At 43.2% G+C, this 11,291-nt stretch overlaps 1 long non-coding RNA gene across 2 annotated transcripts in view; it reads left to right on the top strand.

Moving 5' to 3' along the window:
* The first annotated feature begins 244 nt into the window (after window positions 1–244).
* LOC128689119 (uncharacterized) overlaps window positions 245–11,291 on the top strand; it is a 244,965-nt gene continuing 233,918 nt past the window's right edge. For both annotated transcript variants that reach the window (XR_008407118.2, XR_011392275.1), the window contains exon 1: window positions 245–4,110. This is a non-coding gene — a long non-coding RNA (uncharacterized lncRNA). The remainder of the gene's footprint in view (window positions 4,111–11,291) is intronic.

Raw genomic sequence — 11,291 nt, forward strand, 5'->3', positions numbered from 1 at the left:
GGTGGAGGAAGGGACGACAGTGGTCCAGAGTACAGTGGTGGAGGAAAGGGGGACGACAGTGGTCCAGAGTACAGTGGTGGAGGAAAGGACGACGACAGTGGTCCAGAGTACAGTGGTGGAGGAAAGGACGACGACAGTGGTCCAGAGTACAGTGGTGGAGGAAAGGACGACGACAGTGGTCCAGAGTACAGTGGTGGAGGAAAGGACGACGACAGTGGTCCAGAGTACAGTGGTGGAGGAAGGGACGACAGTGGTCCAGAGTACAGTGGTGGAGGAAAGGGGGACGACAGTGGTCCAGAGTACAGTGGTGGAGGAAGGGACGACAGTGGTCCAGAGCACAAACAGTGGTGTATACAGTACTTTCCACTTGCCCACTAGAATATTACAGTGTCAGTGGCGTGGACAATATTTGTTAAATATTGACAGAATATTATGGTAATATTGGAATTAACTCCTTATGAGGATAATAATAATAACAATTATTAAGTGACTGAAGCTAAATTTTCTCATTCATATTTCCATGGTAAAAAATTAAAACAAATTATAGTGGATGGAGAACATCATATACCACTTGTGTGTTATTGAAGAACATTTACTACGTGTTAGTGAAGAACATGTGCTACTTTTGTTATTGAAGAACATGTACTATTTGTGTTATTGAACATGTACTACTATGTTAGTTAAGAAATTGTACTTCTTGGGATAGTGAAGTACATATAACACATCAATGGCAGTGAAGAACATATACTAGTGCGTTAGTGAAGAACATATACCACTTGTGTGTTAAAGAATATAGACATAAAGAACATATGCCACTTGTTAGTGAACATGTTCCCCTTGTTAGAGAAGAACATATACAACTTGTTAGTGAAGAACATGCATCCCTTGTTGGCGAAGAACATGTACCCCATTTTAGTGAACATGCAGCCTATGTTAGTGAAGAACATATGCCCCTTATTAGTGAAGAACATATGCCCCTTATTAGTGAAGAACATATACCCCTTATTAGTGAAGAACAAGTACCCCTTTTTGGTGAACGTATACCCCTTGTTAGTAAAGAACATATATCCCTTGGCGAAGAACATCTACCCCTTTTTAGCGAACGTGCAACCTTTGTTAGTGAACATATATCCTTTGTTAGTGAAGAACATATACCCTTTGTTAGTGAACATATACCCTTTGTTAGTGAACATATACCCTTTGTTAGTGAAGAACATATACCCTTTGTTAGTGAACATATACCCTTTGTTAGTGAAGAACATATACCCTTTGTTAGTGAAGAACATATACCCTTTGTTAGTGAAGAACATATACCCTTTGTTAGTGAAGAACATATACCCTTTGTTAGTGAAGAACATATACCCTTTGTTAGTGAAGAACATATACCCTTTGTTAGTGAAGAACAAGTACCCCTTTTTAGTGAACATATGCCCCTTGTTAGTGAACGAAATATGCTCCTTGTTATTGAAGAACATGTATGTATTAGCGAAGAAAACGTACCCTTTGTTAGTGAACAATATATACTACTTGTTAATGAATTTGTACCACTTATTAATGAAGAACGTATATCCCTTGTTAGTAAAGAATGTATACCCCTTGTTAGTAAAGAACGTATACCCCTTGTTAGTAAAGAACATATACCCCTTGTTAGTAAAGAACGTGTACCCCTTGTTAGTAAATAATGTATACCCCTTGTTAGTAAAGAACGTATACCCCTTGTTAGTAAAGAATGTATACCCCTTGTTAGTAAAGAACGTATACCCCTTGTTAGTAAAGAATGTATACCCTTTGTTAGTAAAGAACATATACCCCTTGTTAGTAAAGAACATATACCCCTTGTTAGTAAAGAACATATACCCCTTGTTAGTAAAGAACATATACCCCTTAGTGAAGAACATATACCTATTGTTAGTGAAGAACATTTATCCCTTGGTAGTAAAGAACATATACCCCTTAGTGAAGAACACATACCTATTGTTAGTGAAGAACATATACCTATTGTTAGTGAAGAACATATACCTATTAGTGATGAACATATACCCCTTGTTAGTAAAGAACATATACCTATTGTTAGTGAAGAACATATATCCATTGGTAGTGAAGAACGTATACCCCTTATTAGTAAAGAACATATATCCCTTAGTTAAGAACATATACCTATTGTTAGTGAAGAATATATATCCCTTGGTAGTGAAGAACGTATACCCCTTATTAGTAAAGAACATATATCCCTTAGTTAAGAACATATACCTATTGTTAGTGAAGAATATATATCCCTTGGTAGTGAAGAACGTATACCCCTTAACGAAGAACATATACTTTTTGTTAGTTGATAACATATACCCCTTGTTAGTAAGGAACATATACCCCTTAGTGAAGAACATATACATCTTGTTTGTGAAGAGCATGTACCCCTTGTTAGTGAAGAACATGTACCCCTTGTTAGTGAAGAACATGTACCCCTTGTTAGTGAAGAACATGTACCCCTTGTTAGTGAAGAACATGTACCCCTTAGTGAAGAGCATATACCTCTTGTTAGTGAAGAACATATACTCCTTGTTAATGAACATGTACCCCTTAGTGAAGAACATGTACCCCTTAGTGAAGAACATGTACCCCTTAGTGAAGAACATGTACCCCTTAGTGAAGAACATGTACCCCTTAGTGAAGAACATGTACCCCTTAGTGAAGAACATGTACCCCTTAGTGAAGAACATGTACCCCTTAGTGAAGAACATGTACCCCTTAGTGAAGAACATGTACCCCTTAGTGAAGAACATGTACCCCGTAGTGAAGAACATGTACCCCTTAGTGAAGAACATATACCTCTTGTTAGTGAAGAACATATACCTCTTTATGAAGAACATGTACCACCTGCTAGTGAAGAACATGTTCCCGTTGTTAGTGAATAACATATACCCCTTGTTAATGAATAACATATACCCCTTGCTAGTGAAGAACATATACCCCTTATTAGTGAAGAACATGTATCCCTTGTTAGTGAAGAACATGTATCCCTTGTTAGTGAAGAACATGTATCCCTTGTTAGTGAAGAACATGTATCCCTTGTTAGTGAAGAACATGTATCCCTTGTTAGTGAAGAACATATACCCCTTATTAGTGAACATTTACCCCTTGTTAGTGAACATATACCCCTTATTAGTGAAGAACATACGCCACTTGTTAATAGAGAACATGTACCCTTTAGTGAACATTTACCAATTGTTAGTGAAGAACATGTTTCTTATATTAGTGAAGAACATGTATCACTTACTAATGAAAAACATGTACCACTGTTAATGAAAAACGTGTACCACTGTTAATGAAAAACGTGTACCACTGTTAATGAAAAACATGTACCACTGTTAATGAAAAACGTGTACCACTGTTAATGAAAAACATGTACCACTGTTAATGAAAAACGTGTACCACTGTTAATGAAAAACGTGTACCACTGTTAATGAAAAACATGTACCACTGTTAATGAAAAACGTGTACCACTGTTAATGAAAAACGTGTACCACTGTTAATGAAAAACATGTACCACTGTTAATGAAAAACGTGTACCACTGTTAATGAAAAACATGTACCACTGTTAATGAAAAACGTGTACCACTGTTAATGAAAAACGTGTACCACTGTTAATGAAAAACATGTACCACTGTTAATGAAAAACGTGTACCACTGTTAATGAAAAACGTGTACCACTGTTAATGAAAAACGTGTACCACTGTTAATGAAAAACATGTACCACTGTTTTTGAAAAACGTGTACCACTGTTAATGAAAAACGTGTACCACTGTTAATGAAAAGCGTGTACCACTGTTAATGAAAAGCGTGTACCACTGTTAATGAAAAACGTGTACCACTGTTAATGAAAAACGTGTACCACTGTTAATGAAAAACGTGTACCACTGTTAATGAAAAACGTGTACCACTGCTAATGAACACGTACCACTGCTAATGAACATGTACCACTGTTAATGGACACGTACCACTGTTAATGAACATGTACCACTTAGTGAAGAAAATGCACCTCGTCTTAGTGAAGAACATTTACCACTTGTTCATGAACATATCGGACGAGGACAACGCACCACGACAACGTAGGTTAGTACACATCATTTCCACCTTCGTAAACATACATCATACGCGTGGCCAGTGTACGGTTGTCAGTGTCCCACCAATCACACCTGCACTCGTTATGATGCATGATGGTTTAGAAAGACACGTAAGCAAACACTATAACATATTTATTAGAAAACGTTTCGGTCCTGGGACCTTGATCAAGGTCCCAGGACCGAAACGTTTTCCAATAAATATGTTATAGTGTTTGCTTACGTGTCTTTCTAAACCAACTTGTCGGTATTTATTACCAAGGTTTATACCATGATCCATGATACTTGCAATGAAAAGCAATTAGGCGGTTAAAGAGTGTCATTAGCTGAATAGTTTGCTAACTATCTAATAGGGTCATTGAAATTGAAAGTTTGGGTAGCTGCATATATAGATTTAGATGCTTTAGAAAGACCCGTAAACAAATACGACGATATATTTATTAGTAAACTTGTTAGTATATATTATCAAGGTTTATACCTTAGGTTTAGATAAATGCACGAGTGAGAGGGTTGGATTCGAGTGGGACTCGCACTTGAGTAAATGGGTTTATTTTTATCCTTGGGTAACATTGGGAATGGGTTGGATGAATATCTTTGTTAGTGGGTTAAGGTTTGAGAAGGACGTGCCAAGTATGGGCCAGTAGGCGTGCTGCAGTGTTCCTCCTTTCTTATGTTTTCATGTGTTTTACACACGAGGTATTTTTTTCCCCTCTAACTTGAAGGTAGATAAGCAGAGTCACCGAGTCATTTCAGATGTAAACCACCAATGGCTTTGTCTTCGTAAATCGTCTACGTATTGAATTGTTCAAGGCACTAGTCCCCTCTAGACGCTGGCGAGGGGCTCTTGATCTATGGAATTGGATCTGTGCTTCAGTTATCTAAATTGAGAATAAATGGCTTCCATTATACCCCCCATCACAGGCGCTGTACAGTCCCTACCGCTGTACAGTGCCCATGATAATCAAGGCACTGGTTGGCGGAGCGTCTTCAAATCAAGCCAACGGTGAACATTAAAATGGTATAAAATACCGACAGATTGTTAGGTAAGACACATATGCAACAGTTAGGTATCTTTATTTTGAAACGTTTCGCCTACACAGTAGGCTTCTTCAGTCGAGTACAGAAAAGTTGATAGAAGCAGAAGATACTTGAAGACGATGTAATCAGTCCATCACCCTTAAAGTTTTGAGGTGGTCAGTCCCTCAGTCTGGAGAAGAGCATTGTTCCGTTGTCTGAAACAATATTGTTTCAGACAACGGAACAATGCTCTTCTCCAGACTGAGGGACTGACCACCTCAAAACTTTAAGGGTGATGGACTGATTACATCGTCTTCAAGTATCTTCTGCTTCTATCAACTTTTCTGTACTCGACTGAAGAAGCCTACTGTGTAGGCGAAACGTTTCAAAATAAAGATACCTAACTGTTGCATATGTGTCTTACCTAACAAGCCAACGGTGTTTCATTCCTCATAATAACCAGGCTTAGGCTTCGTTACAAATATTTCTGGCAGTTTGGTAAGCGCACAGATGTTAATTATGTTAAACGCTTGGTGTGTTAAAATGTTACGTGTCAAGTCTACAAAGAACAAAAAGGAACAATACCATGATATGAACACTGGACAAATAACCCGCAAATAGAGAGGAGCCCAGCCCTAAGGCTGGCGAGCAACGTTGAGTACATAGGGTCCTAAGGCTTTCAAATGGAAAAATGAGGTGGGTGGAAGGGAGGAAGGGGGTTCTAGAGGGAAGGGGGGTGCTAAAAGGAGAGGGATGTTTGTGAGAGAGGAAGAGGGGGGTGGGTGAGAAAGGGGACAGCATCGAGGAGGCGGAAATTAAAGATGGTACAGTTGTCATCTCCTTCAGTTTAACCTGATACCAGGAACCTGGAGATATAACCTGGTCCCAGGAACCTGGAGATATAACCTGGTCCCAGGAACCTGGAGATATAACCTGGTCCCAGGAACCTGGAGATATAACCTGGTCCCAGGAACCTGGAGATATAACCTGGTCCCAGGAACCTGGAGATATAACCTGGTCCCAGGAACCTGGAGATATAACCTGGTCCCAGGAACCTGGAGATATAACCTGGTCCCAGGAACCTGGAGATATAACCTGGTCCCAGGAACCTGGAGATATAACCTGGTCCCAGGAACCTGGAGATATAACCTGGTCCCAGGAACCTGGAGATATAACCTGGTCCCAGGAACCTGGAGATATAACCTGGTCCCAGGAACCTGGAGATATAACCTGGTCCCAGGAACCTGGAGATATAACCTGGTCCCAGGAACCTTGAGATATAACCTGGTCCCAGGAACCTTGAGATATAACCTGGTCCCAGGAACCTGGAGATATAACCTGGTCCCAGGAACCTGGAGATATAACCTGGTCCCAGGAACCTGGAGATATAACCTGGTCCCAGGAACCTGGAGATATAACCTGGTCCCAGGAACCTGGAGATATAACCTGGTCCCAGGAACCTGGAGATATAACCTGGTCCCAGGAACCTGGAGATATAACCTGGTCCCAGGAACCTGGAGATATAACCTGGTCCCAGGAACCTGGAGATATAACCTGGTCCCAGGAACCTGGAGATATAACCTGGTCCCAGGAACCTGGAGATATAACCTGGTCCCAGGAACCTGGAGATATAACCTGGTCCCAGGAACCTGGAGATATAACCTGGTCCCAGGAACCTGGAGATATAACCTGGTCCCAGGAACCTGGAGATATAACCTGGTCCCAGGAACCTGGAGATATAACCTGGTCCCAGGAACCTGGAGATATAACCTGGTCCCAGGAACCTGGAGATATAACCTGGTCCCAGGAACCTGGAGATATAACCTGGTCCCAGGAACCTGGAGATATAACCTGGTCCCAGGAACCTGGAGATATAACCTGGTCCCAGGAACCTGGAGATATAACCTGGTCCCAGGAACCTGGAGATATAACCTGGTCCCAGGAACCTGGAGATATAACCTGGTGCCAGGAAGAGAACCTGATATAACCTCCCAGGAGATATAACCTGGTCCCAGGAACCTGGAGATATAACCTGGTCCCAGGAACCTGGAGATATAACCTGGTCCCAGGAACCTGGAGATATAACCTGGTCCCAGGAACCTGGAGATATAACCTGGTCCCAGGAACCTGGAGATATAACCTGGTCCCAGGAACCTGGAGATATAACCTGGTCCCAGGAACCTGGAGATATAACCTGGTCCCAGGAACCTGGAGATATAACCTGGTCCCAGGAACCTGGAGATATAACCTGGTCCCAGGAACCTGGAGATATAACCTGGTCCCAGGAACCTGGAGATATAACCTGGTCCCAGGAACCTGGAGATATAACCTGGTCCCAGGAACCTGGAGATATAACCTGGTCCCAGGAACCTGGAGATATAACCTGGTCCCAGGAACCTGGAGATATAACCTGGTCCCAGGAACCTGGAGATATAACCTGGTCCCAGGAACCTGGAGATATAACCTGGTCCCAGGAACCTGGAGATATAACCTGGTCCCAGGAACCTGGAGATATAACCTGGTCCCAGGAACCTGGAGATATAACCTGGTCCCAGGAACCTGGAGATATAACCTGGTCCCAGGAACCTGGAGATATAACCTGGTCCCAGGAACCTGGAGATATAACCTGGTCCCAGGAACCTGGAGATATAACCTGGTCCCAGGAACCTGGAGATATAACCTGGTCCCAGGAACCTGGAGATAATAGCGGGTCCCAGGAACCGGGTCCCAGGAACCTGGAGATATAACCTGGTCCCAGGAACCTGGAGATATAACCTGGTCCCAGGAACCTGGAGATATAACCTGGTCCCAGGAACCTGGAGATATAACCTGGTCCCAGGAACCTGGAGATATAACCTGGTCCCAGGAACCTGGAGATATAACCTGGTCCCAGGAACCTGGAGATATAACCTGGTCCCAGGAACCTGGAGATATAACCTGGTCCCAGGAACCTGGAGATATAACCTGGTCCCAGGAACCTGGAGATATAACCTGGTCCCAGGAACCTGGAGATATAACCTGGTCCCAGGAACCTGGAGATATAACCTGGTCCCAGGAACCTGGAGATATAACCTGGTCCCAGGAACCTGGAGATATAACCTGGTCCCAGGAACCTGGAGATATAACCTGGTCCCAGGAACCTGGAGATATAACCTGGTCCCAGGAACCTGGAGATATAACCTGGTCCCAGGAACCTGGAGATATAACCTGGTCCCAGGAACCTGGAGATATAACCTGGTCCCAGGAACCTGGAGATATAACCTGGTCCCAGGAACCTGGAGATATAACCTGGTCCCAGGAACCTGGAGATATAACCTGGTCCCAGGAACCTGGAGATATAACCTGGTCCCAGGAACCTGGAGATATAACCTGGTCCCAGGAACCTGGAGATATAACCTGGTCCCAGGAACCTGGAGATATAACCTGGTCCCAGGAACCTGGAGATATAACCTGGTCCCAGGAACCTGGAGATATAACCTGGTCCCAGGAACCTGGAGATATAACCTGGTCCCAGGAACCTGGAGATATAACCTGGTCCCAGGAACCTGGAGATATAACCTGGTCCCAGGAACCTGGAGATATAACCTGGTCCCAGGAACCTGGAGATATAAGAGCTACACGAGACAGGTATTCAGTGTATCATCGTGTAGTTTCCTAAGTACTCGCAAACAATCATTACTTCTGCCATTCTTTATACTTTTTACTCGCAAGTCCTTATACACAAATTGTGAATAGTAAATAATGGTTTGGTAAAGAAAAAAAGTATAAATACTTGACTTGATTCAGACTTTCAGAATTATAATTTGTTTGTTTGGAATCCTATTGCGTTATTTAATATTCCAATGACATTTTAAAATCTAAAGGAACTTGCACAATTTATTTCGTTCAAAGGCGCTTGTTAATAGCCTTCTTTATTCTTCTGATTCTCCCTTTTATTTTAATGCAAACTCGTCCATCTCTGGCTCTCTGCCACACATCTGGCTCTCTGTCATGCAACACTCTTCATACCAGCAACACTTCCATATCAACAACGACTCTTTTTTTCCCAAACTTCAAGAGAGCGGTGTTCAGTTGTTTGCTTATCTTTGCCCGTCCCTATGCTGAACTCCGTCTCAGTTCTTGTGTTTGTTGACGTTGATTTGCAGCAGCAGCTGCTCGTATCACAGTACATGTTGCTTGTCCCTGTCTGTCTGGAGTCTATCTCTGCCGCTCCATGATTTTACTACTGTCATAAGAAGCTACTTCTGGGAGAGGAAAATCATAGGAACACCGGCTGACCGTGGTACCTATGGCTGAGGGTCCCCTTCTTGTTACGCACTCTAAGTCTTCACACCTCCTTCCTTATTTCGTTTTATACTTTGTTTTATACATCTTTTTTTATTTGTATATTAACATTTAGTAAGGTATGGTTTAAAAAATATACATCATGCAGTAAGAAAAAGTCTATCCAGGCATGTCCTTTTTAATTTATCTCGGTAACTCTGTCATAAAACTCCAAGAGGGTTCAGGAGACGGGTTTTCCCGTCCCAGAATCCGTGCTGGTTTTCCCTGACAAGTCCTGTCTTCTTTAGATGTTGCTACAGTGTCCTCCTTACACTCTTCTCCTTACACACACTTTTCTTACATCTCTTCTCCTTCAACTCTCCTCCCTAGTCTCCTAGTATACGTGTGTTGTCGCTATTATTTTTACATCTTTATCATTTTTTTTGTCGCTGCTGTAATGCGTTTCGTTGCTAACATGTGAATGCCGTTTTTATGATCTGATCTTTTTTCATTTCGGTGTTGTTTCTATTGTTATACTGCATTTCTTTGCCGTCATAAGTGTGTGTGTGTGTGTTGTTTCTATCAATCTTGTCGTTGTTGCTGTTTTATGTGGGCAGTTTTTTCATCATGTGGCTGCTTCCTCGTAGTCGTTGCTGGAACTCACAGAAGGGGAAAAAACTGACTGTGTGAATCGATATCCATCAGAGGCGGCAACAACAACATTAATTTCCAATATGGAATCTCAAGATCTGTGTAGGTGGCGGCGTCAATATTCCATTTCAACGCCCTGATGAGCACCACCCCTGAGGGTCCGTAAAGTTGTCTCCCCTTCCCCTCAAAGCAGGGCCCCTGGTGGGTACCGCCCTTGATGGCCCATAGGGTAGCCCCTCAACGCTGGGCTCCTGGTGGTTTCTACCCCTGAAGAGGGCTAGTAAGGTAGCCCCTCAACGCTGGGACCCAGGTAAGCACTGCTACCGAAGACAGCCCGTCAGGAAAATCCTCAACGTTGAAGCCCCGTCCATCTGGGCTTTTGATTAGCACTGGACCTAAAGGCCCATAAATGAGCTTGCTCCCACCTGACCATCTAGGATCCTGATGAGAGATGCTCTCTGTCATCTCCGTGGAAGCTCCTCAGGGAACTCTAGCAACATTCACTCAATTCTCACCTGATCAGAGCTAATAAGACTGACCGGATCATCCAAATTAATGCCCTAGTTAGATCTAACCAATTAAGTGAGCTTTCTCAAGCTTAACCACACCATCCACTCTTACCTGAACTATTGGGCCTACATAAGCTTATCTCTGATCAAAGCTGCTAGACACGGAAGGTTCAACTAGCAAAATAGAGGGGTACGACTTGGCGCCTGGAATGTCATGAGAACCGTAGAAGACAGAAGAATTGTCCAAAGAAAAGTTGACTAGTTCGGATAGAATTAAACTGCTATAAATGGATAATAAAAAGATTGTGAAAAAATGTAGACTGATACTGGACGAAAAACAGTTTTATCTGGAACATAAACCGGCATGAAGGCGATCCTTCAAGGAAGACTGTATGGTGAGGAGGGGTTTTATCAGAGTTAAGATTGACGTTGCCGCCAGCGGCAGGGACGGTGCAGTGCCGCCAGCGGCTGGGACGGTGCAGTGCCGCCAGCGGCTGGGACGGTGCAGCGCCGCCAGCGGCTGGGACGGTGCAGTGCCGCCAGCGGCAGGGACGGTGCAGTGCCGCCAGCGGCAGGGACGGTGCAGTGCCGCCAGCGGCAGGGACGGTGCAGTGCCGCCAGCGGCTGGGATGGTGCAGCGCCGCCAGCGGCTACGACGGCACAGTGCCGCATTCTTCATATTTTTTACCATACAACATGTATAATATACATACACGAGATACATGGACAAGAT

The sequence above is a fragment of the Cherax quadricarinatus genome, chromosome 21 (assembly GCF_038502225.1).
Source record: "Cherax quadricarinatus isolate ZL_2023a chromosome 21, ASM3850222v1, whole genome shotgun sequence".
Lineage (NCBI taxonomy): Eukaryota > Metazoa > Arthropoda > Malacostraca > Decapoda > Parastacidae > Cherax > Cherax quadricarinatus.